Below are 25,464 nucleotides of genomic sequence, written 5' to 3'. Positions count from 1 at the left end.
CGCCGCCTCCGCCTTTCCCTCGCCTCGCCCTTCACCGGCGAGACCCCCGCCGGGCTGGGGGAGGACCGGCCCCGGGCGCAGCGAGGGGAATGGGGGGGGCCCTCCCGCCGCCGCGCCGTTAGGCCTAGGCCGCCCGCCCCCGCCCTGCAGCCAGGCCCGGCGGCTGAGGTGAGGCGGGGGACGAACAGCGAGAGCGATCGGAGCCGGGCTGGGCCTGTGTCCCCGCCGGCCCGGTGCCCTTGGGCGGGGATTGGGCTGGCGGTGCTTTCCCGGGCAGCCCTGAGGTACCGAGCTGCTCCCCCGCCATAACACCCGCTCCCTGTTGGTCCTTCAACCGCTCCTTGGGCCACTTCTAAGCTTTCTAACAGGGCAGTTCTCTCGCCCGGCCTTCCCCTCGCATGGCCGGGGGCTTTCTTTACGTTTTCGAGTTGAATTTTCAAGCTAAACTGCCCCTTCTTCCCCAGGTTGTTTTCTACTTTTGTAGGAGTTGTTTGGAAATTATAGAGCCGGAGGGCTGAGCTCAGGGGGAGGGGAGGACTCTCGAGCCGCTCTCCTATGGTATTTGGGTGGGAAAGGGGGAAATCTGGGTGCTGTTGGAAGCCGGGGAGCGACTGCTCTTTCCCGGAGGGTATTGTGGGTGATATCCCGGGGGAACAAGGCCTCTTCAAGCTGTTGGGATGTCGGTTCGCACCGACACTTGGTTCCTACGCTCGTTTAATGCGGTAATTAGCCGCTGGCGTGAAAGTGAAGACTGCTTGCTTCGTATGCATGTTTGGCCGTAAGAGATGTACAGCTTTACACGACTAATTAACAGCAGGGAGTAAAAGTCTGTTCGTTTTAAACTCAAGCTGCTCTCACCTTTATTAAGGCGCCCATCCTTATCCCCCCTCCAGTTTTACTCAGCTGGCTTCCGTTTTCCTCGATGCTTTTCAAACTTAAAAAACCTACAGATAGGTTTTTTACTCCGAATAATGTTAAAGCTTCCCCACTTTCTTCGGCGGAAGTTTTCCCAAGAAAACTCTTCAAAGCCCCGTTACTCCTTGGGTACGTACCCTGTACGCCATCCAACAGTTCACAGCGAGGTTTTAAGAATAAATACAGGCAGCACCATCACTCGTAGGAATATATGTTGTAACGTAACGAATTCCACTGGTAATTAAGTCGGTAACGAATTTGCATTGCCTGGTAGCTTTGCAGAGGGACCCCCCGGTTATGTGAGGTACCGCTGCTTTGCCGAGCTTGGATTATTGGCTTCTGGTTTTCATATTTGCATCGTCCGTCACAATTTTGGGGTCACTTTAGTGATTTAAAACACTCGTAGTTTTACGAAGTTTTGGTTTTACCTGTTTGTGGCGTGGCGGCTCCAGGTTAAGCTTAAGTGCTGTATTTAAGCTCTGTCAAAGCTTCTCATGGCAAAGTTTAGGTAAGAAAACAAAGCAAACTGCTTTGGGCAACCAAAATATTGATGATTTCAACCTTGCAAATGCTTAAAACGTTGCTGTAACTTTACTGTGTAAGTAATTAATCTTCGCTGAGATCATTGCTAATATAAGTGTTTGTAGAGGTTAATGTAAATCGAGTTTATGTCACTACAAGGGCCTAGTATTCAACTTAAGGTCGTGGGAGTTAAAAGTCGCCCTCAGCTGTTCTCTGGTGTTACACGAGGGCCCCTCCGTGTGATAAAACACGGGGTAAAAGGAAATATTTGAATTCCTCACACCTGAACTCGAGGAACCGTGATAGCGACTGTAAATAAATGCCAGGTACCAGGGGAAAACACCCGCACGAGGCCGGCTGTTCCCACATGGCCTCTAATCTCTGCGCCTTGGCAGGGGACGGGATTACTCATTTAAAAGTAGTAAAACACGACTTTCCTGATTATTTTATTCCCCTCCAACTATGTTAATTACTTGAAGCTGAATAACTGTTGTTGTTGTTGCTGCATTATCTGATGATACTGAGTGTGACTGCGGTGGAGGTGACCAGCCATTAGCTAAATTACCGCGAGCGGCAGAGCCATCGTTAGCGTAAATCCCGTTTCTGTTTTAAGAGGAAACAGGGATTGTGCTTCGGTCGGAGAGCGGCGCAGGTAGGAATCGATCTCACCCCGGCAAACGACCTGCTGGTCGCTCCCGTGCTCCTGATTACTTCTTAAGTTATTTTCGGTCTTCTACGTTTTGGTCAAGGGAAGCTGTAATCGAATTTACGTAATCAAACGCCCCTCGTTACCGTTTCTGGATATTTTGGAACAATTTCTCCAAAGTAAACTTTATAGTCTGGTAATTATCTACTGGCAAACAGTGTCTGGACCGAGTTCAGGAATGTAAACCATTTATTTGCAGGAAGATATTTTACCGTAACCCCACGCGAAATCCTGAGTACTCTGCTGAGAAGAAAAAAGGGGTGAAATCTGTGGGATTTGAGACAGTGTTAACGCTTAACATCAACGTTCCCTGGATGTGGCAGTGGACGGGGCAGATAGAGGCACGTTCCGGCCGTGTAATTTTCCTGTTTGTAAGGGTGATGTTTTGTAAAATAATATTTCCTCCTCGTTGAAGCGGCGGGGTCGTTGCAAGTGTCCTAAATATAGAAGGGGCAGGAGAACAGGACGGGATCTCCTTTGGGGAGGTGCCAGCGGGTGGATCACCGGCCCCGTTCACTTGAGGGGGGTTCACCAAAGCCCACATCCCCCCGGAAAGCAGTGGATGAGGGATGTCAACGTGCACGGGGAAGGAAAACTGACCGATGAGGGCTGTTAGGAGGGGTTTGTGTCACCTCCTGGCTCTTCACACGCCGTCTGCCTTCAATTTTAGGATGAATCGTGTCTCAGCTTTGGCCAAAGCTGTGAGCAGGGAAGAAATCTGTCCCTGGCAGCCCGGGAGGAAGGCTTTGAGTCCCGATTTTATTCTGTTTTTTTGAGCTTTCATGCTAGGAAAAGGAGGAAAGCGAAGTCTCTCTAAGCTTACGAGGGAATTGGTAGGGGTTTTGGGGGGTGTAATCGAATAATAGGTGTTTTAAAGCTCTCTAATATCTAAATCCGAAAGCTTTTAGAGAAATATTGGCAGCGTTACTGGGTTTTTTTTTGGTGAGGATTAGCGTGATTCAAAGAGCGGCTCCGCAGAGCGGATGCGAGAGGGGAAACTGCCCGGCGGAGCCAGGGAATCCCAGCGCAGGCAGCTCCTGGATGCGGGATAAATCCCCCGGCTGCTTCGAATCCTGGTTATTTCATAGCAGAAAATCAAAATAACTTTCTTTAGCCAAGATTGAGGAAACCTGGTTGTCATCCAGCAATGGAGGAGTCATCGCCTTGCACTAGATCTTCCAGAACCGAGCTACAGATAATTCGCAGCGATTGGAAAAAAGACTGGAATTTTGCTGTACTCACACACAATTGAATTCCTGCCGTATCAGATCAGCGACATAAAGGCTTTATCACCGTCTTACCGCACGCCGCTTGTGCTGCCGAAGCTCCCGTCGAGCGAGTTGGGATGTTTTGGGGTTGGTTCATAATAAAAAAACACCTCTGGTTTTCGTTCTGAGCAAGCGCTTTGTAACCTTTAATTTTTATTAAATAATGCCAGAAGGCTTAATATTCATTTAAATAACGGTTTGCAGAGATTACCCAAAGGTCGTTTTAGGTCGAAAGTTAAATTTCAGGACAGGGGCTTGTTTTCTGCTGCCATTTCTCTGGGAATTTTGGTGGTATTTGGGAAAAGTGGCAAAAAAACCAGCGTTGGCGTTTCTCTCTGCTTTGATGATGCAAAGGATTAAGAGCATTTTTTGACGCACCACACACTTGCAGTGTCTAAATTTGTGTTTCCTGCCTTACGACGGATGTATCCCCGTGGGGAAAGCTCCGACGGGACAAGAAGTTTTCCGTATGCATCCAGAGACAGCGTCGAGCATCAAGGGAAAGGTGTCGGGATGCAGGAAGGATGCAGAATCCTCCAAGTGAGACTAAAATTCCCAGTTGGGAACTGGGGGAGGAGAACCCAAACCCACAGAGACCCAAAACTCTTCCTTTTAGGCACGTTTCATCCCTCTTCTGTGATATTTTTGAGCTTCTTCTGCAGGAACTTTATGCTGTGCGTTGCCTTCATCTGGAACTTGAGGAAAATCAGGAGTTTTTATCCAAAATTATTGAGACTGAAGTGTTTGGGAAGCGCCGGCATGTGTTTGAGGAGCAAAATTTGCCTCTTTGTTTTTTTTTTTAATCTCTATTTTAATGTGAGGAAGCAGCTTCGTTACCATTCCTTGTATTTTTGCGGGGAGAACCTTGTCCCTTCGTTAACCGCTCGTGTCCGTGTCGCCTCTCGTTAACTGCGAGCAGGAGGAGAGTTACTAATTTTAACTTTTTCAAAAGGCTGGGGAAAGCCCTGCCCTGACTCTTGCTGGGAGGTGAAGGCCAAAGGAGGAGGGAGATGGCGCTGATCCAGAGAAACATAAAACAGCTTTAAATAAATAAATAAATAAAAATATATGTAAAACCAACCAAAAACAGGAACTGTTGGGTAGCGGTGAGGACTTGGGCAAACATCCTGAAACCAGAAACTCTGTAAGTGATAGCCTGGAAATGGGAAATCGTGAATCGGTTTAAAATTTGAGGGGTTTAATGTTGGCTTGTTGCTTTCCGAAGGGGAAAAAAAATAAAATCGTAATTTAGGAAAGGGAGGGAGCCGAGGACACGCGGGTTTTGGGGCCTTCGTTACTCAGGGCTTAGCCCAAACGCTGATTTTTTTGTTCAATTAAGTTGTTGTTATAGCGTATTTCAAGCCTAATTAGGCTGTTCAAGTTCTAATGCAGGTCAGGAGCGTTCCTATAGTGACAATATCAAACCTGCAAGGTAAAAAAATTGCTGCTTTTAAGACGAAATGCCCCAAAACCTGGTGTCTGGTGGGAAGGAAAGGGGTGTCGGAGCCTGCAAAGTGAATGTGGTCCTTGAGTGAAATAAGGATTCCCGGGGACAGGTCTGCATTCCCCGATTGCAAATTACTTTGCCTTTTTTCATAATATTTTAACCGATTATCCAGGTGTGGTGTGAGATGCTCGTGGGTTTCCCTGTGATAAATCAGCTAAAACCTGAGATCTCGTCAAATTATTGAATTGTTGGGTGGTTTTCTGCCCACATCTAGAGGTGGCTGGTGTGTGGCACGTCTCGGGGTTATCAAAAAATATATATAAATCTGGCAGAGTTGGTGATTAGCAGAAGGACAATTAAAATACCTTGGATTTTATTCGGAGCGGACTGATGTGAACTCACCGTGCGACTTCTGGGAGTGGGTTTTTGGAGCAAAACTGTCTTCACCTGACTTAAAAATTGGTTTGTTTGACTTATAAAGCATACAGTTGGGCTTCAGTCGTGCGGGTCCTCGTTAGCACTGATGGATAATTAGGCTTCGTGGCTGTGAGGGGGTCAGATGGGTGCAGAGCAGGGCTAACGAAGCAGTTTGTGTTTTGTTTGAATGGATGCTGAATTCAATTAAAATTGAGATTTATGGGTCAGGTTTTTGCCTTGCTTATGTGATGAGCGGCGCAGTTAAAAAAATCTGAATAATGTTAAATGAATACACGCGTAATTAAGCAATTATATGTTTAAACAAACCTGGGTACTTCAGCAATTAAATAGTCCTTTACAGTATCGTGTCGGCTTAAGTTAATTATTGTCTGTCAGCACGTTGGCTCTAACAGCCAAGATACGAAAGAAAAACAAGCTTGGAAATTTAAATTATGTCATACCTGCTAATTAAAATAACGTTTGAAACTTAAATTTGAGCTTTTCTGAGTTGTTTTCATCCCAGAGGTTTGTGGCACACTTGGAATGATCAGCTCGTTTGGGATTATTTGAAGAATAGTCCTTAAATTTATAATAAATGAATTATAGGAGATTAATTGCAATAAATGAACTATGTGACGAGCTGTAATCTTGCGGCCTGTCAAAACGTTTGCCGCTGGTTTCTTCCAGTAGCAGCCGATCTTCGAGATGTAAAAATTCCTGGTAATGAGAGCGAAGAAGTAGGAAGGACCCTGCGGTTTCTAGAGGGCGAAAAAAATGGAATATTTGAGGTGCTTTTGCAGCTTCTTTTCTACAGGTTGAGCGAAAGGATCCAACGTTTGGCTCAGGAATGTGCAGTTTGATTTATTTTTTTTAATAAAAACTGTGTTTATAGAGATGCTCAGATGGCAGATGGTGGTGCTTGGGTATGTTCCCACCCCAAGACTTGGCCGGAGCCGGAGCTCCCCGGGGAAGGAGTTTGCAGGTGACTGGAGTTTTGGGTGAGTTTTGGGTTAAAAAGAAGTGGAAGTGGTGCAGAACAAGCGTTGCGTTTTATCCTTTTCTGTTTGCTGGAGTCACGAGCGTAACTGTTCGTCTTTGGGTAGATCTCAACTTTAGGTAAGATCAGTTGAACCCTAAAAATACTTAATTTTAGTGGAATTAGGTAATTTCACCCCAGTGTAAGACGATTCTGCCTGCTTCCCAGCAAATCCGTGCCGGCTGTTGGTGTCGACAAAGGTTATCGCTGGATAACTTGGGTCATTCCTCCTGGGATGGGGGGAGGAACTTTGCATTCCGAAGGGTGTTTCCTGGTCTAAAGCATCTCCTTTTGCTCCGTAGTTGTTTGGGGTTTTTTTTTTTTGTGGTAATGTGCTGTTTTCCCTCTTCCTCAAAAACATTCGTGCAGCCACGTGGGGAATTATATTTTGATTTTTTTTCATCCCGTGCTGGGGGGTTGTTTTGGGCTGGGAGAGGAGTGGGGCAGCTGGGCGGCACCACGGCGGGATGAATAACTGCGGCTTTTTTCAGACAAGGGAGGAGAAAGTTTGGTTTTTCACCTTGTTTTGGGTTTATGCTGTTCACTTTTGTAGAAAAAGGAGGCGACGAGGGTGCGTAGAAGCATGGGGAAAACCCGTCTGTGCGTGGCAGGGATCTTGATTTATGGGAAAGATCCTCGGTTGGTGGTTACTGGTCAACTTTGGAGTGTTCCTCCTTCCTCGGCTCCCCCCACCCCCAAAGTATGGACCCTTTTGATGTCTGGTGGTTCTTCCAGAGCACCTGTGGGCTCTGTCACACCAGAAAAATAAGCTTAAGTGGCTTAAAATAAGCGTGTATTCGTAATTTCTTTTTATGTAATTTCTGTTGCTGTAAATTCTTATTCCCCCTTCCTGGCCGCTACAGCCGGAGCAGGGATGTGATCCGATGGCCACAGATCTTCTTCCAGGGTCTCCTGGTGGGTTCCAGAGGAGGTTTTTGGAGTCATCCTTGGCTTAACCCCTCCCGTCTGCTCAGAAGGTCTCAGCACGGAGACGTTTCCCCTGGGACTACCCTTACCGCAAAATCCCTTTTTCTTTCGAATATTCATCGTCTCATGAGCTGTATTTTCAATTCGAGTGAAAAACTGAGGGTTTACGTTGTTTAAATTAAATGCAGGGACGAAAACTCAGCCAGGCTGAGTAGGTGTCGCTCAAATTTTTAGTCTTTTGGGTTGCATAGCTCCTTCTTTTTTTTTAGTTGACATTTTTTTACAGGAAACGCGTAGCACAGTTAAAACGTTAAACAGGACGAACCAATCCACGTTCCTGAAGCATCTTCCTTCTTGGAAAGTCATGAGATGGTTCTTAATCACCCAGTTGCCCTCTTTATGCTAATTTGACGAGCTGAAGAGGTATTAAAGTGAGGGGAATAACCCTTAAAAATAATATCCTTGGGGCAGGAAGTTTTTTCTCTCGGCAGAGTGGCAGTGACTGAAACCCTGGGAATTGAGAGCGGCTGCAAGCGGGGCTGGATCGAATAGGAAATACTCCAAAAAGATCGTATTTTCTGAAAACTGATAATAAATAAGTGCTCTGAGACTCTTTGTCCTCGCAGGTCCAGCTTTCCCAAGCTCAGCGCACCTCCTTTTATTTTCCCTAAACTACCTGAAAACAGTCATTCTTCGACTTCTGCATAAAACCTCTTGTTTTGGAAGAGGATAATTAGAAAGGAGCATAATTTATAGGAGTTTTTGTTGTGTTGTTTTTTTTTTTTTTTTTACTGGCAGGTCTTGATTATCATCACAAAACCTATACAAAACACTAAATTACTTGCCGTGGTTCCTTTTTTTTTAACGAGCTAGGTGCCGGATCGGTGGGGGAAATCTCTTCGCTAGCAGCATCCCAGCTTTGGAAATCCTTTGCCGGGCTGGTTGATCCGGTTATTCTGATGGCTTCAGGGAAAGGTGGTTGCGGAGAAGGGTGAGTTTGGATCCTGTGGAGCCAAACCTCGGAGCGTTATGATGAAATTCGCAGCAATTCCGCTTCGAAAACATCCCGATGTTGCAGCCAGCTGAGACATCAGGCTACAAGTTGAATTAGTCTCCTTACAAAACCTCTCTTTCTTCCTCTTCCTGCTGGCAAAAATCCTTAAAAACATCATAGTTTGTATGTAGAACCTTGGTTTTTTTAAAGAATCAAGATTTTAGGTTTAAAGTGAAAATTCCTCTTGTGGAATTGCTGATTAGGGTTGAAAACGGCCATGTTTAAAAGCAAGTGATGAGCTCGTGTGTCTCGTCCTCTCATGGAAAATTGTCTTCGCTGCCGTCCAGTGGGGATCAGTCGAACGACCGGTTCCTCCCAGTTTGGAGACTACGCCATAACGGGGATCTGGAACCTCGATGTGCTGCTCATGTGAAATTGAAAACCAAATTCTTCCTCAAAAGTAGGAATTTGTGCTGCTCCTGGTATCTCCTCATTAATTACCTGTACGTATATGCAGTGCAGCGTAGTAGGGGCTGAGATTTGTACTCAAATTATATTTAATTAGCTTTTTTTGGAAGGGGAAACTGTAATAAATGCCATTTAGAGAGCCCAGCCGCGGTGTTTGGAGAGAGCTCAGTGTCTCAAGCGAGGTTTTCCCCCGCTCCTCTGGACTTGAAAGGCTGGAACGACTCTGGAATCTGCCGAGTAGGTGCTGATTTTCTGCTTAACGGAAGAAAACGGGAAGAAATCCATTTAAATCGCTTGTTTTTAAATCACTTGACCTAATCCTTTGAGTCCTCACGCTCATGGCTCTTCCCAATGTCTCATCCCCTTCTAACGGGTTGGGGGGGGGAGCGGGGAATGCAGAGAGGGCTGTTGGTGGTAATTTTCTTAAATTTAGTACAAGGAATAGTCATTCCACCAAAGCTGATACTGAAATTAAAGGTTTCAGTGCCAGAGGGGGGTTCTTTGCCAGCAGGAAAATCACCGTCGCTGTAAATTATCATCTCGGATTGTGTTATATTTGCTTTTTATAAAGTGTTTTTCATTCCTGTCCAGGTAGGTATTTCCCCATTTGCAAGATTTGGGTGATAAAATGCTCGTATTTATCTACTGGAATAACAGTGGGGGGAACATCCTGGTAGTCAGATTTCAAACCCTCTGCGCCCTGAGCCAAATATCTTTAGTTTTTACGGTAGGAGCAGCCAAACTGCATCTTTATTACGTTGCCGAGCGTCGGCAAAGTGGCTTCTCGGAGTCCAGAGTTTAATACCGATGGGGGGAGGACGAGATTAGAGTGCAAATCGCTGGTCCAAAGGTTACCCGAGATGTTTGTGGCTGTTTATTTTCAGTTTGTACATTGATTTTTTTTCTTTTTTTTTTTTTTTTTTCAGCGGGCAAGGGATTCGATACTCACCGTCTTGCTCTGCTTTGGGGAGCTCAGGAGTAATTCGGTGATGGGGGCGGAAAAAAAGGGATGAACGCTAAAAAATATGGTTTGAGCCTTGCTACTGGCTCAAAACTAAACATCGCTGTTATTTTTGATGGATCTAAGGAGACAATTCCCAACTTTATGCTGTTCCAAACCCCCGGCGTGGTGTTTTCCTACTGAATTGGGGTGTAATTAGAATTAATTTGGGTGTGATCTAGTTCCCCCCCGGGGGGAAAAGCAAAGGGGAAAGGTGTGGTGCTGCTCCGCAGGATGACAGAGTTGAATCTCTTTCTTTTATTTTCCATTTGTGAGGTGGTGCTTTCTGCTTCATAACGCCGGAGTCATTGGTGTGGGGTGGGGAAAAGGAGGATAAAGAGTGAAAAAGGATTAAAAAAAATAAATAAATACAAGGTTATTATCAGCCAGCAAAATTGAACGTCTAAACTGATAACCTAAGACATCTCTGAGCGCGGTTTGTAGAATAAAGAGAGGGAAGAGCCTTTTACTGCTTCTCCCTGCCTGTATCGAGGCCTGGATGCTGCTCCGGACAGAAGAATTCCCTGTAAAAACCGTATCAGGTTACAAGAAAAACAAGATTGTGGCTTATTCCTGCTGGTGGGTCGGAGGTGCCGTATTTACAGATGGGCCTGACCTTGTGCCTGTTGACGGGTGTTTGTTTGCAGAGCTGCTGATCGCCGAGCGGGGAAAAATTCCAACTGTTTGGAGGAGTAAAAAGGTGAATTTTTCAGAGCGTTTTGGTGTCCTCTGATGCCCTTTTTAAGGTCCAAGTGGCCGAGAGAGATGTGTCGTTGCCACGCAGGGGGTTTGGAGCGGTTTTTTTGGGGATATCTTCATTTTTAGAGCCGTGCAGCTGCGTAAGGGTTAGTAAAATAGGTGTTTTCTTGAGAGATACTGCTCTTAATGGGACCCAGAATGACATCTAGGTATTAGTTGTGATTTAATATCCACCTCTTCTGCGCCTGGCAGCTTTGCTTTTAACTCATTTAACTACCTGCCTTGTTTTAATATGTTTTTTTTCTACATCTCAGGACAGACTTAACCAGCTGAAGGCACTGCGTTTTTCACATTTTAAACCCCTTTTTCTCCTCCTTTCTCTTCTTTTCTTTTTTCTTATCGGCTATTTTTGGCCTGACCTTGGCTTGTCCTTTCTTCCCTCGGCTTCCAGTTCAGTTTCCCCAGGAAAGGCAGCGATTCGGGAGCCCCGTGTTCTTGCGGACTATTGATAGCGCCGGAAAAATGCAATGCCGAGCAGTTGTGGCCTCAGGATCTACGGACGGGGGCTGAAGAGGGACAGGAATTCAGCCGCAGCACGGCGTAGTTGTTATTGCAAGGCTGATGCTGAAAGGTTTGGAGTCTAAAATGTGCTTTTTTGAGAAGGAAATTGTCTTTTAGTTGTTTGTTTTAAGCCCGGTTATTGATGAGATGTGTTGAGGCATCCTTCAGGAGCTTAGGTTTAACTATTTCGTCTTAAAACGAAGCTCAAGGAGGTTGATAACCCCTCCATGGATTAATGATTTATTAAGAGACTCAAGGTAAGAATGCAGAGTGGCTTGTGGAGGAGGAAGATCCATCTCTGCACCTCTGTGTTTTGAAAAGCAGAGTAGGAAAAGGGATGAGTGATCTGGCTGATTGTAGAAAAAAAAAAACCCAGAAAACATCCAGAAAAGAGACAAGACGCAATTTTTAATGGTGGAGAAAAGATGAGCAGGCAGTGATTTACAATAAGTCCTGAGTTAAGACTGGGGTCTTTAATTATTTTGAATAATTAGCGTTGCTGAGCATGTTTTGGAACTGTGGAGGGTCACTCTGTTTTTCACTGGAGATGTGGTGGTAGATGTCTGACGTGCTCCCGTGCGGCCGCTTCTGCTTCTCCTCCCTCCATATCTCCCATCCCCCGGGGTGGCGATGGCCTTTCTCACCCATCGGGTGGCTCCTCAGAAGCCCGTTGACTTGTTCCGCGCTGTTACGAAACTGCTTTATGAACCCAAAACCACCTCGCTTTTCCACCCTGGAATATTCCCGGAAGATCAGAGCAGTCCGTGGAGGGGTAGTTGTGGTTGAACCAAGACCTGAAGAACCTGGGGTTGAGATCTTGGGGAGGTTTTGGTGCTCTTCAGCACAATTAATGTGAGCTCAGGGCTTTTGCCACGCGATGTCCGAGTTCTCTGACCTCACCTGAGGTCCGAGAACTCGGATGAGCACTCAGCTCTGATGAGCTAATGTAGGCTGAAACAACTCACTCACTGCGTGGTGAGGATTAGCAGGAACATCTCAGCGCCGACTAATCTTCCTGCAACTCTCAGTGTACCCAGGAGGACGCATCCTTCCCCGCCTCGCCGGGGAAAGTTTATTTTGTTCTCGGCCACGAAGTGATTTACAAGTGAGTTTGGGTTGCTCTTTAGCCTGACGACTTTCTAAAAATCCCTGTTTAATTAGCGAGGAGCTTGGCCCAGCTCTCGTAACTCCTGCTTGGGGCGCGCTGACCCCGAAGCGGATCACTGGGTTTTCTTCTCCGCCAAGTCGCTCGCTCCCATTTTAGTGAAGTTGGGAGTAAAACCTTGTTCTCCATCTTCCGTCGCCCAACTGATCGGGGCGTCGCTCCTGCTACTGCACCGCAGCCTCTCGCCGAACGAAATGTCGTCCCTCCTGGATAAACGGTGACTGTAAACTCTTAAATTAATTTTTACGTGGTTTATAAAATGTGGTGGCTTCATATGTTTGACTCTGTGGAGAATCCTCGCTACCAAATTATCAATTAATGGATTAAAAGTTGTTTTTTCTGGCTGCGGCCTTGGGCTAAAGATAGCTCCTGGTGGTGGGTGCGCACTCCGAGGGAGGGAGGGAGGAGAATGTCCCGCTCCTGTAACGGCTCCCTGTCAGCCTTGTTCTAATAACAAAACCAGCAGCTGCAAATACTTTCTAAACTTGTGATTTTCAGGTCTTTCAAGGCCGTGTCTGCAGTTCAGAGAGAGGAAACTGCTCACTTCTGGGATGGGTTAGACCGTGAGTCGCTTGACCAGACGGAAATTTGAATATAGAACCACCTCTCTACTTTTTTTGACACAATCCTTGTGAGTGTTTGCCTCTGGTTTTCCTTTCACGGCTTTGTTTTGGCTGCTTTAATCCGTGAAAGGAAAGACTTGGCTCGGTTCAGGCTCTGAGCCTCGTGCTGTGAGTCCGACCGCGGCTCCGAGGTGTGGTGTGACTGTAACGTGGGATAAAACAGCAGTTTTTGGGAGCGTGGGAGGAGTCGAGCTGCTTTTGGGTGGCTTTGGAACGCCCCGTGGCCCCGTTCTGGCTTGAAGCTCATCGCCGAGGTTGGGTGCTGCTGGCGTAAACACCCTTAAAATGGGAACGCATGGGGGACTCTGGGTGCCCTGAGCTGCTCGGAGGAGACTGAAACTCCATGTTTGAGGTGCGTTGGCTTCGTTTTTTAATTACTTTGCTCGTTCATCGGCAGTTTTTTTAAGATATATTTACAACTTCCCACTTTGCGGTTGAGTCTCACGTGCTTTGAAGATCTGAGGCTGATTGCTCGGGGCCCTGAATTGATCTTAGATAAACTTTTTGCTGTTTTCTGGGCCTTTTGGTAGCAGCGATATTAAAACAAATTAAAGACTGAGGATGCTTGGAAGGAGGCAGCATCTGATTTGGGTTGAGGGAGGACAATTTTGGGGGGCACAAACCCTTTTTGGTTACAAACTGCTTAATTCTCACGGTAAAACCTCGTCAACCTGCAGCTCCCAGCCGGGAAACACCCGGTAACTTTATTCCATCCCTGTGGCTTAATTGTAGCTGGATACTCCGCTTCTCTTGCCGCTAATTAAAGGATTTGAGGCTGAATTGGTCTTGTTGGAAAACTCTTTCCAGGCTCCGGAGCGCTAATATGTGCTTGCAACGTGTAAGCTGGTGGGTGACCTGAATTAAATCTCCTACCTAGCACGTTTAAGCAGTTTACTCTCAATTAAATCTATATTATTAATTCTAAATTAAGCTTCTGCCACGCAGGAGGGGGTGAAGTTTGTTCTGTTTGTCTAAAGAATGAGAAATTTGTCTCTGCTTTTGCAAAAAAACTTCAAATAGTTGGACGTAGCGGGCAGGAAAAGCGGGGAAAATCTGATACCGGGGCTAGGTAATGTGCAGATTCAAATAGGAATTTACCTGTAGGGGAAACTATGGAGTGCCGAAAGCAGGAGAAACTTAAGCAAAGTACTGTCTGAAAATGTCTATTTATGTGATAAGATGTTTCCCGCTTATTTTAAGTTGGTTTCATATACTGGGTTTGCCTTGTATGGCGTATTGGATACCTATATGTGCCTGATGTGGACTAAAATACCTGTTATTTCATCTGTAATCGCCTCCTACCTTGCCTGTAGGCCCAAAACCATTGATGTTTTGAGATGGATTCGCCGGGTTTTAACAACAGTTTTAACTTCACCTCTGACCGGTTGTGGGATATCACTCATCCATCTCCTTCCCTCCCTTAAATATCAGAAATCCCTTAAATAATCGGAATTTGATGAGCAAATAATGTGATCACGTTTGTCTCTGTTTCACGTTGGTTTTGTTAAAGCCACTGATTTTTTTTCTCTAGGTTTTCTTGCTTTAAAATAGAGCAACTCTTGCGGAGGTATTAAGGTTCTCCTGCTGTAGAAAATTGCGGCTTTTGCCCTCAAATTAAAAGTCTGACTGGTATTTTGGGCTGGCACTGGAGTATTGCCTGGAGCGCGACTGGCTTTTTCTTTTGGCAGCGATTCCATATCACGCAGGCCTGAGTATTATAGAACAGAAATTATTGGCACACTTCGGTGCGAGTTTGCTCCTGTTACGGCTTCATCCGGGAACAGATTTATTTAAGTGCTTAAAAAGTATTTAATGCTGGTGTCTGACAAAGCTCTGGACGCGGGAGGAGTCTGAGATTAGGATTAAGAGGAGGAAAACTTTGCCCCGTATCCAAAACCACCGATAACTCCCTATTTTATTTTATTATCCGCTGTTTTGGTAGCTTTTCCAAGGAAAAGCCTTACCCTCAGCTTCAGCCCAGGCTGAATACCCAGCGATATCCAGCAATATCCACCTTGGACTTTGGATCATCAAAATAACACTCCCGGGATCGCGCCCGGGTCTGCAGCTGCCCTTGGCTTTGGATGGTGACGTGAAAATCCAGATATCTGGGTGAATCTGGTACAAAAAGTGCTTATTTTTGATTTCTCTGACTGCAAACTAACGTGAGAGCGGCCGTCCTGGACTGCAGCAGCGATGTTTTTAGTTAAATCCTTCCCATTTCCTTCCACATTGCTTCTCATTTGGTGTTTACGGGGTTTTCGAAAGCAAATTGAGAGATGAGGCTGCTTTCGAGTTGTGCAATTGGATGGCGCCCGCGCACGCCCATGTCTTGATTGATGTGGTGTAAAAAAAGGAGCAAAAAGCAGCGTATTGAACAAAAATGGGTTTTCTTTTTCCTTGGAGTCAACTCTTCTCATTCACTTGGTATCCAGGATGAATTCAGCAGCAACTCTGAACAGTCTTGTCCTGAAGCTTTCAAACTTCGATTCCTGGATCGAATTCGATATTTTCCTTTCCTTTGTTTGCAGTGTTGGGATGGGCTCGTGGATCAAGGGTCGCTCGGTCGCCGCTTCTCATTTGCGTGTCAAACTCGGGGCGTTGTTAAAGGAGTGGTAAAGTTAGGGAGAAAAAATAAAAAAAGCTTTGAATATAATTCATGACTTTTAAGGGGGGGGGGGGGAGGAGGCAAGACTAGACACAAATCAAAGGGCACTTACCCAAAGAAGTCGGTGACTGACAGACAACGTGGTGCTTCCCGCAGCCGACTGCCGTACTGGCATGAAGATTTGGACCCAGCACAACCTTGGAATTTATTTTGTGATGATGATTACAAATTGCGATGTGTGTTTTCTGGGATGCGTGTTCTGACCGTTCTTCCTTTTGGCCTTGTTTCGGGTGGGTTTTTTCCACCTGATTTGCTGGGAAAATGAGATTTTAATGCTAACTTATACCCACTTTGAAATCCTAGCAGGGGATCTTTCTGGTAGAACGCCTCTTGTGTGTTAGTGGTGGCTCGAGTGGAGCAAAATCCAACTCCAGCACGTGGAAAATGTTGAATCTTGTGACTGGTTTCAACTGAATTGTCTTTTTGTCCCGGAGCTGGACAAACCCTGCAGAGTGCAGCCTTCATTTGCTCCAACAGCCTCCACGGAGATAAGGTTCCCCAGACAAAATAAGTGGTTTGGGCAAGATATCTGCTCTCGGTGTCTGTTTTTTGGCAAGCGCAGAGTCGAGTGGCCTTGTGCATGGAGCCGGGGCTGGTCTGTCCCACGGAGGCGAGATGTTGAAGCCTGGGATATCTCTTGGTGGTGGTGATCTCCGCTCAGCTGATGATCATTCAGCTGGTTAAAAGGAGAAGAAGCTCAAAGTGGAGAGGTAAAGGACTGTCTCCAGTCTGGATGCGATGCACTAGCTGGAAGACAGCATCTTTTTGAGGATCTCTTGCTTTTAGCACTTCTCTTGAAGCTTTCCTGGTGATCTGGTGGCCTTCTATGGTGGCGTTACAGCACCGGTGGATAAGGGAAGAGCAGCTGACATCATCTACCTGGACTTATGGAAAGCCTTTGATCCTGTGCCACACAACATCCTGGTCTCTAAATTGTAGAGACGTGGATTTGATGGGTGGACCACTTGGTGGACAAGGAATTGGTTGGATGGTTACACTCAAATAGTTGTGGTCAACGGCACGATGTCCACATGGAGACTGGTGACAAGTGACGTTCTCAGGAGTCGGTACTGGGACCGGTGTTGTTCAACATCTTTGTCAGCGACATGGACAGTGGGATCGAGTGCACCCTCAGCAAGTCTGATGATGACAGCAAGCTGTGTGGTGCCGTGACACGCCTGAGGGAAGGGACGCCATCCAGAGGGACCTGGACAGGCTGGAGGTGGGCCCGTGCCAGCCCCATGAGGTCCAACCAGGCCAAGTGCAAGATCCTGCACGTGGGTCGGGCCGATCCCAAGCCCAAATCCAGGCTGGGCAGAGAATGACCGGAGAGCAGCCCTGAGGAGAAGCACTTGGGGGTGTTGGTGGGGGAGAAGGTGGCCAGAACCCCCCTCAGCCTGGGCTGCATCCCCAGCAGCGTGGGCAGCGGGGCGAGGGGGGGATCCTGCCCCTCTGCTCCGCTCGGGGAGACCCCCCTGCAGCGCTGCCTCCAGCCCTGGGGCACCAACAGCAGAAGGACACGGAGCTGTGGGAGCGGGGCCGGAGGAGGCCCCAGAGATGCTGGGAGGGCTGGAGCCCCTCTGCTGTGGGGCCGGGCTGAGAGAGCTGGGGGGGTTCAGCCTGGAGAAGAGAAGGCTCCGGGGAGACCTCGGAGCCCCTTCCAGTCCCTAAAGGGGCTCCGGGAAAGCCGGGAAGGGACCTGGAGCAGGGAGGGGAGCCATGGGACGAGGGGGAAGAGTTTTACACTGGAAGAGGGGGGACTGAGATGAGATCTGGGGAAGAAATTCTTGGCTGTGAGGGGGGTGAGCCCCTGGCCCAGGTTGCCCAGAGAAGCTGTGGTTGCCCCATCCCTGGAGGGGTTCAAGGCCAGGTTGGCCGGGGCTTGGAGCAACCTGGGCTGGTGGGAGGTGTCCCTGCCCAGGGCAGGGGGCGGCACTGGGGGGGTCTTTAAGATCCCTTCCAACGTAAACCATTCCATGGTTCTATGTTCAGAGACCAGAGAAGTTCAGGAAGCTCCAGGAGTGAAGAAACCTTGAAATGGGGAATCTCCTGATGTTGACCCAAACTTGAGTAGTACGAAAGGTCTTGGGGGACTGTGGAGCTCGGACAAACAGGAGAGGACATTCTGGTCCTCCCAGAATGGACATGGGTGGGAGAGACCCAACACCTCTCCCGCTCTGCGGAGCCAAAGCTGAGGGAGCACTGAGCCTTGGCAACACCCAAATCTGCCTTTTTGCGACAGTATTTATCACCTCGATGTATCTACCAAGGGGTTTTTTGCTTTCCTGCAAGAGTTTGAAGCTCTTTCCTGCGCGAGGTGAGTCCTGGCTCACGTTCTCCCAGATGCTCTTCCTCATTAGGGGAGCGGGGATGGGACCTCGACAGATTTATAGTAACGAAACTGCCTTAAAATAATGGATTCCAGGTGAGGAGAAGCACTTAAATAATTTCTAGGGCCATTATCAGTGGGTTCCTCATTAGCCAATGTGCTGCCGGAGAATTTGGGGGAGACTTGAGAGGTGAATTTTAGTGGAAAATTAAAGAATCCTTAAAACATCAGTAAAATAATTATGTTTAGTAAAGCTGTGATGCTCTAAAGATTAAGGTTAATGACTTTGTGCTTAAGGCTTTGAGTTTAAAATTCTGTGTGTGCTGGTTGATCGTGGAGGTGATTAAATACGGTCGGATTTTTCCGGTGAAACTCGTTAGGTGAACGCTGTTAGTCTTCGCTCTTGCAGAAATTAAGAGGTTTGTGCCGTGTCGTCAGTTTTACTGGGGGAGAAACCCTCCCCTGAAATCCCGGGATGCTGCGAGGTGGCTGCCATTCTCCTTTAACAAACATAAAAACGCCGAGTTTTGTGATATGTTTAGTATCCAAATGCCTCTTTCTGAAGAGCAGGTGGCCGGGGGTTTTTGTGTGATACCCTGGATTTTGCTAATTCGGTATTAAAAAAAAAAAAAAAACGGGATCTGGTGGAAGAAGGGAATTTGTGGGAAAACTTTAATTTAACAGCGATTAAGTTACAAGCGCCAACCCTTTCGAGTTAATGTCACTCTATTTTCAGATACTACGTGAATCATCTGCCAGTACTGCCGTTTATTTTTTCTTGGCCTTAGCCTTTCTTTAGGGGAAAATCCTTATTTTCACTGTTTCTGGGGTTTTTGTGACATCCCTTACCCCCTGTACTCTTCAGGTCTTGACTTAAATTCACGCATTAATCAGAGTTGAAGCATTTTTCCTCGGAGTTACCGGGATTGACAGCCTGTAAATGGAACCCGCTTGTGCAGATTTAGCCTGATGGGGGGGGAGGAAACAGCAAAAATGGGTAAAAAAACCCACCCTTTTAAATCGTGGTCTGGAGTCTTCCTAGTGTAAGTGCCGTTCTTGGAGGTCTTATCTGCAGAGGATACTGGAGAAAACGTCTTTTAAAAAGTCTGAAAACTTAAATTACTGGCGCTGTTGTGGTCAAATCATGTTGATTTTTAGAAGACTGAAAATACTGATTTTTTTTTTTTTAATTTTTTTTCAATACTTTGCTATGGGAGTGTTTGTAGGAAACCTGTGAATTCTGCTGCCGAAGGGTCACTCTTTGCAGTTATTCCTTTTTTCCTCCCCAAAGGAAATATAACAGCCACCGAACACGCAGAAGGTAATGTTCTTAAAAAAAAAAAAATTAAAAAAAAAAAAAAAGTGTTTTAAGCAAATGGCCTCTTCCACCAAGCTCCTGAGTTTGATTATTGGGAACCAGAGATGAAAACAAGTCCCTTCTGCATCTGTTTGAGGCTGTGGCTTTCGCTAGCTGGCAAAAAAAAAAAAAAAACAGTATTTGCAAGAAAAAAACCACCCACGTTTGAGATTTAATCTGGTTTGTGCTATCGGGTAAGTGATAAAATGGTCATTTGTGGCATTCGCGGAGCAGGTCTGTTAATGGCGATACTTGTAACAGAGCGATGCTCACAGAATTAGGGGGTTTTAGGGTTGTAATCACTAAAAAGAACCAAAAGTGGGCAGAATGGACCACGAGGCGTAGCGGAAGACATCGGGAGGCGGAAGCACGTGGTGCCGCTGGGTGTTTTGGGTGGATTTACCTGCCCGCGGGGAGCTGCCGGAGAAGCAGTGGAGGTGTGAGCCTGTAACGAGCTCGTTAACCTCGCTGCAGGGTTTGGTATGTGTTTTATCCTCGGAGCTGCTTCGGTGGCCGCCTTCCTCGGGGGTGGGATTCGCTGGGAAGCCAAACCGGGAGTAAAGAGCCAGCACGAGCGTTAAGAGCAGCTTAACCTCTGAAAAACCCACACTAAAATCTTAATTAAAACCTGGCGGTAATTGCTGTGGTGTGACAAAGCCTAGAGCAACCTGTTTGAAGGTGAGCAGGAGACCTCCAGACACCGCTTCCAGCCCTCGGGATTTCTCGCCCGGGGGCAGTGGAGTCTGGGTTTGCTTTAGCTCCATTTATTTATTTTATTTTTTTAGGCGAAGCCTAAAATTAATCGGAGCTGCTGAGCCGGTCCTTCTTCGGGCTCTTGAGCCTTGTACGCGTTGTTATGTGGCAGATTCCTTTTGTTGAGGTGGGGGGAAAAAAGTCGCATCTCCCATGTCCTGCCCCCAAAAATGAAATTAAAGATTTTTTTTTTTCAATATTTTAATGTGTTTATTTGCTCTACTGTATGGTGGGGTGGCTCTGGTGGGTGTTTCCTGAGCACAAGCGATGTTAAAAAGGTGTTGGTTGTGGTTATGGTCATCTTCCCAGCAACTGTCTTCACGTTGGGAGTTGTAATCTCATTTTTGGTGCGTTTTTAGGTAATTTCCGTGAAAAGCAGGAGCAACTGCTGCTCTTGCCTTGGGGCCACGGGTGGGTTTGAGAAGAAGCTGCTTTGAGGAGCCCGAAGCTGGGCACAGTCCCAGGTGTTGGGTTAAACCCAGGTCTTGGAACCGCCTTAAAGGACTTTTTAGGCTGGAAAGAGCTTTTTTGAGTAATCTGCAGGTTACTTTTTCTTGTTTGGGGAAGGCTTAGCGCAAGGCAGTGGACCCGTGCTTGTTGGAGCACTCCAAAAGAGGTGTATTGGGTTGGATAGCTCAAATTAAATCATTTTTTTTCAGTACACGTGAATTTTTTCAGTGTATTTAAATATTTTAAATTTAAAAGAGGATGGTCTGGACCGTTGTCTTGGCTCCCTTCACCCACCCACATGCGCGTTGCGATGCTTCTCATCGTCAAGGGTTCCTGGGTTTCTGACTCATACCGTGTTGTTTCTTACAAATAAAACCAGAAATCTGGAGAGCGAAAAGGCAAAGGATACAAATCGGCGCTGTTTTTTGGCTGTAATTCTGAATTAACGCGCACTTCTTCTCCTTGCAGATCTTTCTTTCAATAGTAGCTTCGAAAATGAAGGTCAGAGGGTTCAGCTGGTGAAGAAGAACCGAACACCTCGAAGGGTCAACTCTCGATTTCAGGTAATTATCCTGAATTTTTACTCTTGCTCCCGTAAGTGCATGACTTACGAGGCACAGCTTATTTTCTGGTATTCTGGGGACAGTAATGTCTCTCTTGGGGGTGTCACCGGAGAGAAGGTGATGTAAAGCCGGGGATGAGCTGCTTTGGATTGAGTAAATCTTGTACGAGCTGCAGCCGCCGCGTCCCTGGATTTGCCAGATTTACCAATAGGCATTTGCCGGCGTGAGCGAGCAGAGCCGGGGTTATACAAACCTTCGGCTTTACTAAGGCTGCATCAAACTTGATTGTTTTGCTACTTCATTAAATGCCAAATTTAAATCCGCTTTACCGAGGGAGCTGATTCCGGCAGGGAAAATAAGAGGTAGAAACAGCGGAGAGCTGAGGTGAGAGCGTGGGGTCAGGGAGAAGCTTCACACAAGTGAAATAATTCGGAGTTTTCTGTAGTATGGTGTATTTCTCTGCTATTTAAAAACGTCAGACACGAGGTTTATCACTCCCCTTCGTGTACATGCGTGGCTGGATCTCCCGTATCCCTCGGCCACGGCTATGAGTGAGTCCCCGTGGTCTCCAGCGGCTGCCACCGAGTGAATCTGGCCACTTTCTGCTCAGTTTGGGTGGTTTTGGGAGCCTGTTTCCATCTCGGATGCTTGTCAGACAGCCCTGTGCAGAGCCGCCCCCTCATGGGGGTTTGGATTCCACCCAGCCCAGGAAAACAGGACGCGAATGTGGTGGGTTTTGGTGTCTTTACGCAGAATTTGCGTTTCTAAACTTGTTTTTCTTTCTGGTAGTTTGCCCTAAAAGCGTTGGTAATAAATGGGGAAAATTGCCCCAAATACACAACTGTTGTTTTTTCATGGCTTCAGCTTTAAAGGTACTTGGTCAGTTTTGTGGCACCTGAATATTTTGGCAAGATTTGAAAGCTTATTATCTCAAATAATGAATTTACTCCAGTAATAATAATCTCCAAGATGTGTGTGGTTGCAGGCACAGCCCAGACGCGACGAGCAATCTGATTGCTGAAGTCTCGGGTGGGAAATTCCTATTTTAAATATCCAGGCGCTCGAGGAATACCTTGACCTTGGAGGATTTTTCGTTAGTGGACAGCAGGAAGCAAAACTGGGGGGGGGAAAAACATCTTTCCAGGAAAAGAGCAGCTCTTGCAAGTCTTCAGCTGGAGTAGAGAGTGGGCATCAAAGATTTTCTTTGTTCTCAAACTGCAAGGGTGGAAATAGCCTCATGCTCAGGTTGTTCCTATAAGATGCTTAAATTTGGCATGGTAGTTGAAAACCAGTAGTAGAATGGGTTAAAAATGTCATTTTTCTGACTTAGAATAGAGAAACTTCTCTTCAACGACTTTTCTAAGTTGGGTAGTCACCTACACCCCGGTTCTTCCCTGTCTTCTCCATACACCGTGGTGTGCCGGGGACTGATGGAATTGGGTTTGGGATAACGACGTTGGGTGCCGTTGTGTTGGAATAGACATTTGGTGGAAGGCTCAGACTTGTCTTAACTGCGAAGAACTACTACCAGCGGCCAGCTAGTTTGGGCTTTACTCCTGGCGCAGCTACGGGGAGATGCGCCGACGTGCAAATCCGTATCCTCTGGCGCCATCCGTCTGCTGTAACGGGAGCCGGTGGCAGTTTGGGATGTGCCATCAGGTGAGGACGCGGTGCCAAGCTTGGATGTTCTTATAGAGTGGTGGTGGGACCTTAAGTGCACACCTCTAGATCTTGGCCTGGTGGACAGAGGACCTGTCACTCGGTGGTGCTGGGGACATCTCTGTTGATACCCCTGGAGGGGGACGGGGAATGTTCATCACAAGTTGTCCCTGCTGCTCGTTCCTCCTCATGCTCTTCTGCTCCGGTGTGGGTCCTTCCATGGGGTGCAGTCCTTCAGGAACGGACTGCTCCAGTGCGGGCCCTTCCATGGGGTCACAAGTCCTGCCAGAAAAGCTGCTGCAGCGTGGGTTCCTCTTCACCGGGCTACAGCTTCCTTCAGGGCATATCCCTCTGCCTCAGTGTGGACCTCCATGGTCTGCAGAGGGGACAACCTGCTCTACCATGGCCTTCACCACAGGCTGCAGGGGGGACAACCTGCTCCACCATAGACCTCCGTGGCCTGCAGGGGGGACATCTGCTTTTCCGTCATCTTCACCACAGCCTGCAGGGTGGACAGCCTGCTCCGCCGTGGACCTCCCAGGTGAGGACACGGTGTCAAGCTTGCAGGAGGCTGAGCAGGTGAGGGACTCCGATGGTGTCGTATGGTGGTGGTGGGACTTCAAATTCACCTGTAGATGTTAGACAGAGAGGACCTGCGACTTGGTGGTGCGGGGGACACCTCCATGGATCCCACTGGATGGGGACAGTTGAGGGTTAAGACAGTGGCTCTTCATCCCTTAAGTCTACCTTAACGTTTGGTAGTGAATAGTTTGGGTATAAATCACCCTTTCCTAGTGTTTTTTGGTTCTTGGGATCACTCATTTTTCAGCAGAAACGGATCTTGCCCAGAGTTATCCTGGAAACCGCTCGTGGGAGTGGAGAGGGTCTGCTGGAGACGTAAAATAAATCACGGGACTGTGCTGAGCCCGGGGAGAAAGCTGATCAAATCTTCACTGAGGAGTTTCTGGGGCTCAAAAACTGCCCTAAAACTGGGAGTTGAACCAAGGGCGACCTACGTCAATTTTCAAATAATACGTTTGTCGGTTTAGACACCCGTCGTCCTCCAAAATCCGTGGTAAAATGCTGTGTAAAACAACCACCTCTGGGTGTCTCCCGCCGCTTCATAAATCTGCTCCCCCTTGGTAATCGACAGTTTTGTAATAACATTGTGAGCCAGTAATCGATACAAGTCCTTTACTCTCTGAAATAGGGCAAAATCTTTACGATGTAGGTGGTTTTTGTGCCAGGGACTCGTTCACTCTTAAGTTCTAGCGCAAAACAGTGTGTTTGTGGCTATTTCAGCTCTTATCAGGTGTAAAACTGCTCAGATCCCACTTTAATCTTCTTTTTTTTCCTTGAACTGTGGAAAAACGAGCCTGGAAATAGCTGCTCCCTCCCAAAAATAGTGGGGACAGTGGAATAAATTTGAAGGTTTTTAAAAATGAAGTTTTTTTTTTTTGTTCTTGCTGTGGTAGCTGTGGAAAGCAGAGGGAAACCCCATGATTTAGGGCACAGGAATAAATAAAACTCCTCGGGCGCAGAAACCTGCTGTATTTAGGGCACGGAGTGCACCGAAAGGGTGGCCGAATTCACCGTTTGACTCCCAAACGTGTCCCGTGGGGTGCAAAAAGGAGCCGGAATAACATCTCCATGGAGAGAGAGGGGGAAATAAGTAAATCCCCCCCCAACACACGTGGCGTCGGGATGCGGCGAACACAAATTAACGACAAGAGGGGGGGCCGGTTGGTTTGGGGTTTTTTTTGGTTTTGAGAGGGATCAAACCACCGAGGGTCACAACGGGCAGCAACTATCCCCCGAGAGCCGCGACGTGAGGGTTTTGCCGTCCCGTTTCTGCAGGGAATGGTTGAAAAATAAAAGCAGAAAACGAAACGTCGAGAGCTCGGAGGTGGGAGGCGACGCCCTGGGGGCAAGGGTTGCAAATTCTCTGCCTCTGGATGTAAATAACTTCATTTCCAGCAGCGGCAAAGTAATTCCAGTACTGGAAACTGGGATAAAGAAACAATACAAAGCTCGACTGGTGCCGAGGGGGTTTCGGTAGGGGCCTGGTGATGGCACGGTTGCGCTACGGCCGAGCTCGAGCCTCCGACCTTGGATTTTACGGGGTGAAACGTCTTGGGTTTTTTTGCAGAAATCACTTTTAAAATGACGGTAGCGTCCAAGGTCTGCAGGGGCGCCGTGTCCCGCACCACTCGTGGGCGGCATCCGACGAGTCAACCTTTGGCTCTCGCGTGATATTTGGAGATATTTTAAGTTTTTTTTTTTAAATATTTTGTATCCCGTCTCAGAATTCGCCCGCTGTTTCGTTAAGCGGTTTCAAGAAGAAATAGCTCAAGAAGGAGAGAGCTGGAGCAGCTTGACAGGAGAGTAAAGTGGGGAAAAAAAGGCAGAAAAAAGTGGAAAAAAAGGCAAACTTTAAGGCAAGAGTAAAGTTCATATATTTATTAATTGGTATTTAAACAACAGTGCCAATTTCTACACATTAATATGTAAAAGGAGAGACCAAGGTGAGGTTTCTCTCTCTCTCCCTTTACACCCCGATGTCTGCCCCGCTTGGGCCGTCCCTTTTTTTGGACGAATGTCCCTAAAAAAGGCCTAAAAAGATGGGGATGCCTAATTTAGGGTAAAACAATTCTCCTTGTCTTAAATCTGGTCTGTGATGGGTTTTAATTCGATTGGGTTAACGCCCTGCGGCACCCAACGTGTTTTAATGCCACCGGAGGAGTTTCTGAAGTGTTCGGTCTTGTGTTGCGGGTACCTGGCAGGAAAAAAGGATGATCTTCACCCTCGTGTCCAGGAATTTGGATAAATCCGCCTGATTTAACTCGAAGGCGTGTGAGATGGATACAGAAGAGGTCTGGACCACTTGAAAATCCACAGCGCTGTGGAAACACTCCTGAATTCCTCTTTTTTTTTTTT

General features: G+C 47.1%; 1 protein-coding gene across 9 annotated transcripts in view; it reads left to right on the top strand.

Moving 5' to 3' along the window:
- BRD4 (bromodomain containing 4) overlaps positions 1–25,464 on the top strand; it is a 78,425-nt gene that overhangs the window by 979 nt on the left and 51,982 nt on the right. For 5 of the 9 annotated variants that reach the window (XM_054183392.1, XM_054183394.1, XM_054183391.1 and 2 more), the window contains exon 2: positions 20,774–20,868. The exons of 2 other annotated variants lie outside the window; for them this stretch is intronic. The gene's annotated coding sequence lies outside the window, so the exon portion shown is untranslated. Of the gene's footprint in view, positions 1–147; positions 169–20,773; positions 20,869–25,464 lie in introns of those variants that run through there. 2 more of the 9 variants (XM_054183388.1, XM_054183399.1) reach the window with 2 other exon arrangements.

Source organism: Rissa tridactyla, chromosome 25 (assembly GCF_028500815.1).
Source record: "Rissa tridactyla isolate bRisTri1 chromosome 25, bRisTri1.patW.cur.20221130, whole genome shotgun sequence".
NCBI classification, from domain to species: Eukaryota; Metazoa; Chordata; class Aves; order Charadriiformes; family Laridae; genus Rissa; species Rissa tridactyla.
This window is presented reverse-complemented; position numbering and strand designations above follow the sequence as displayed.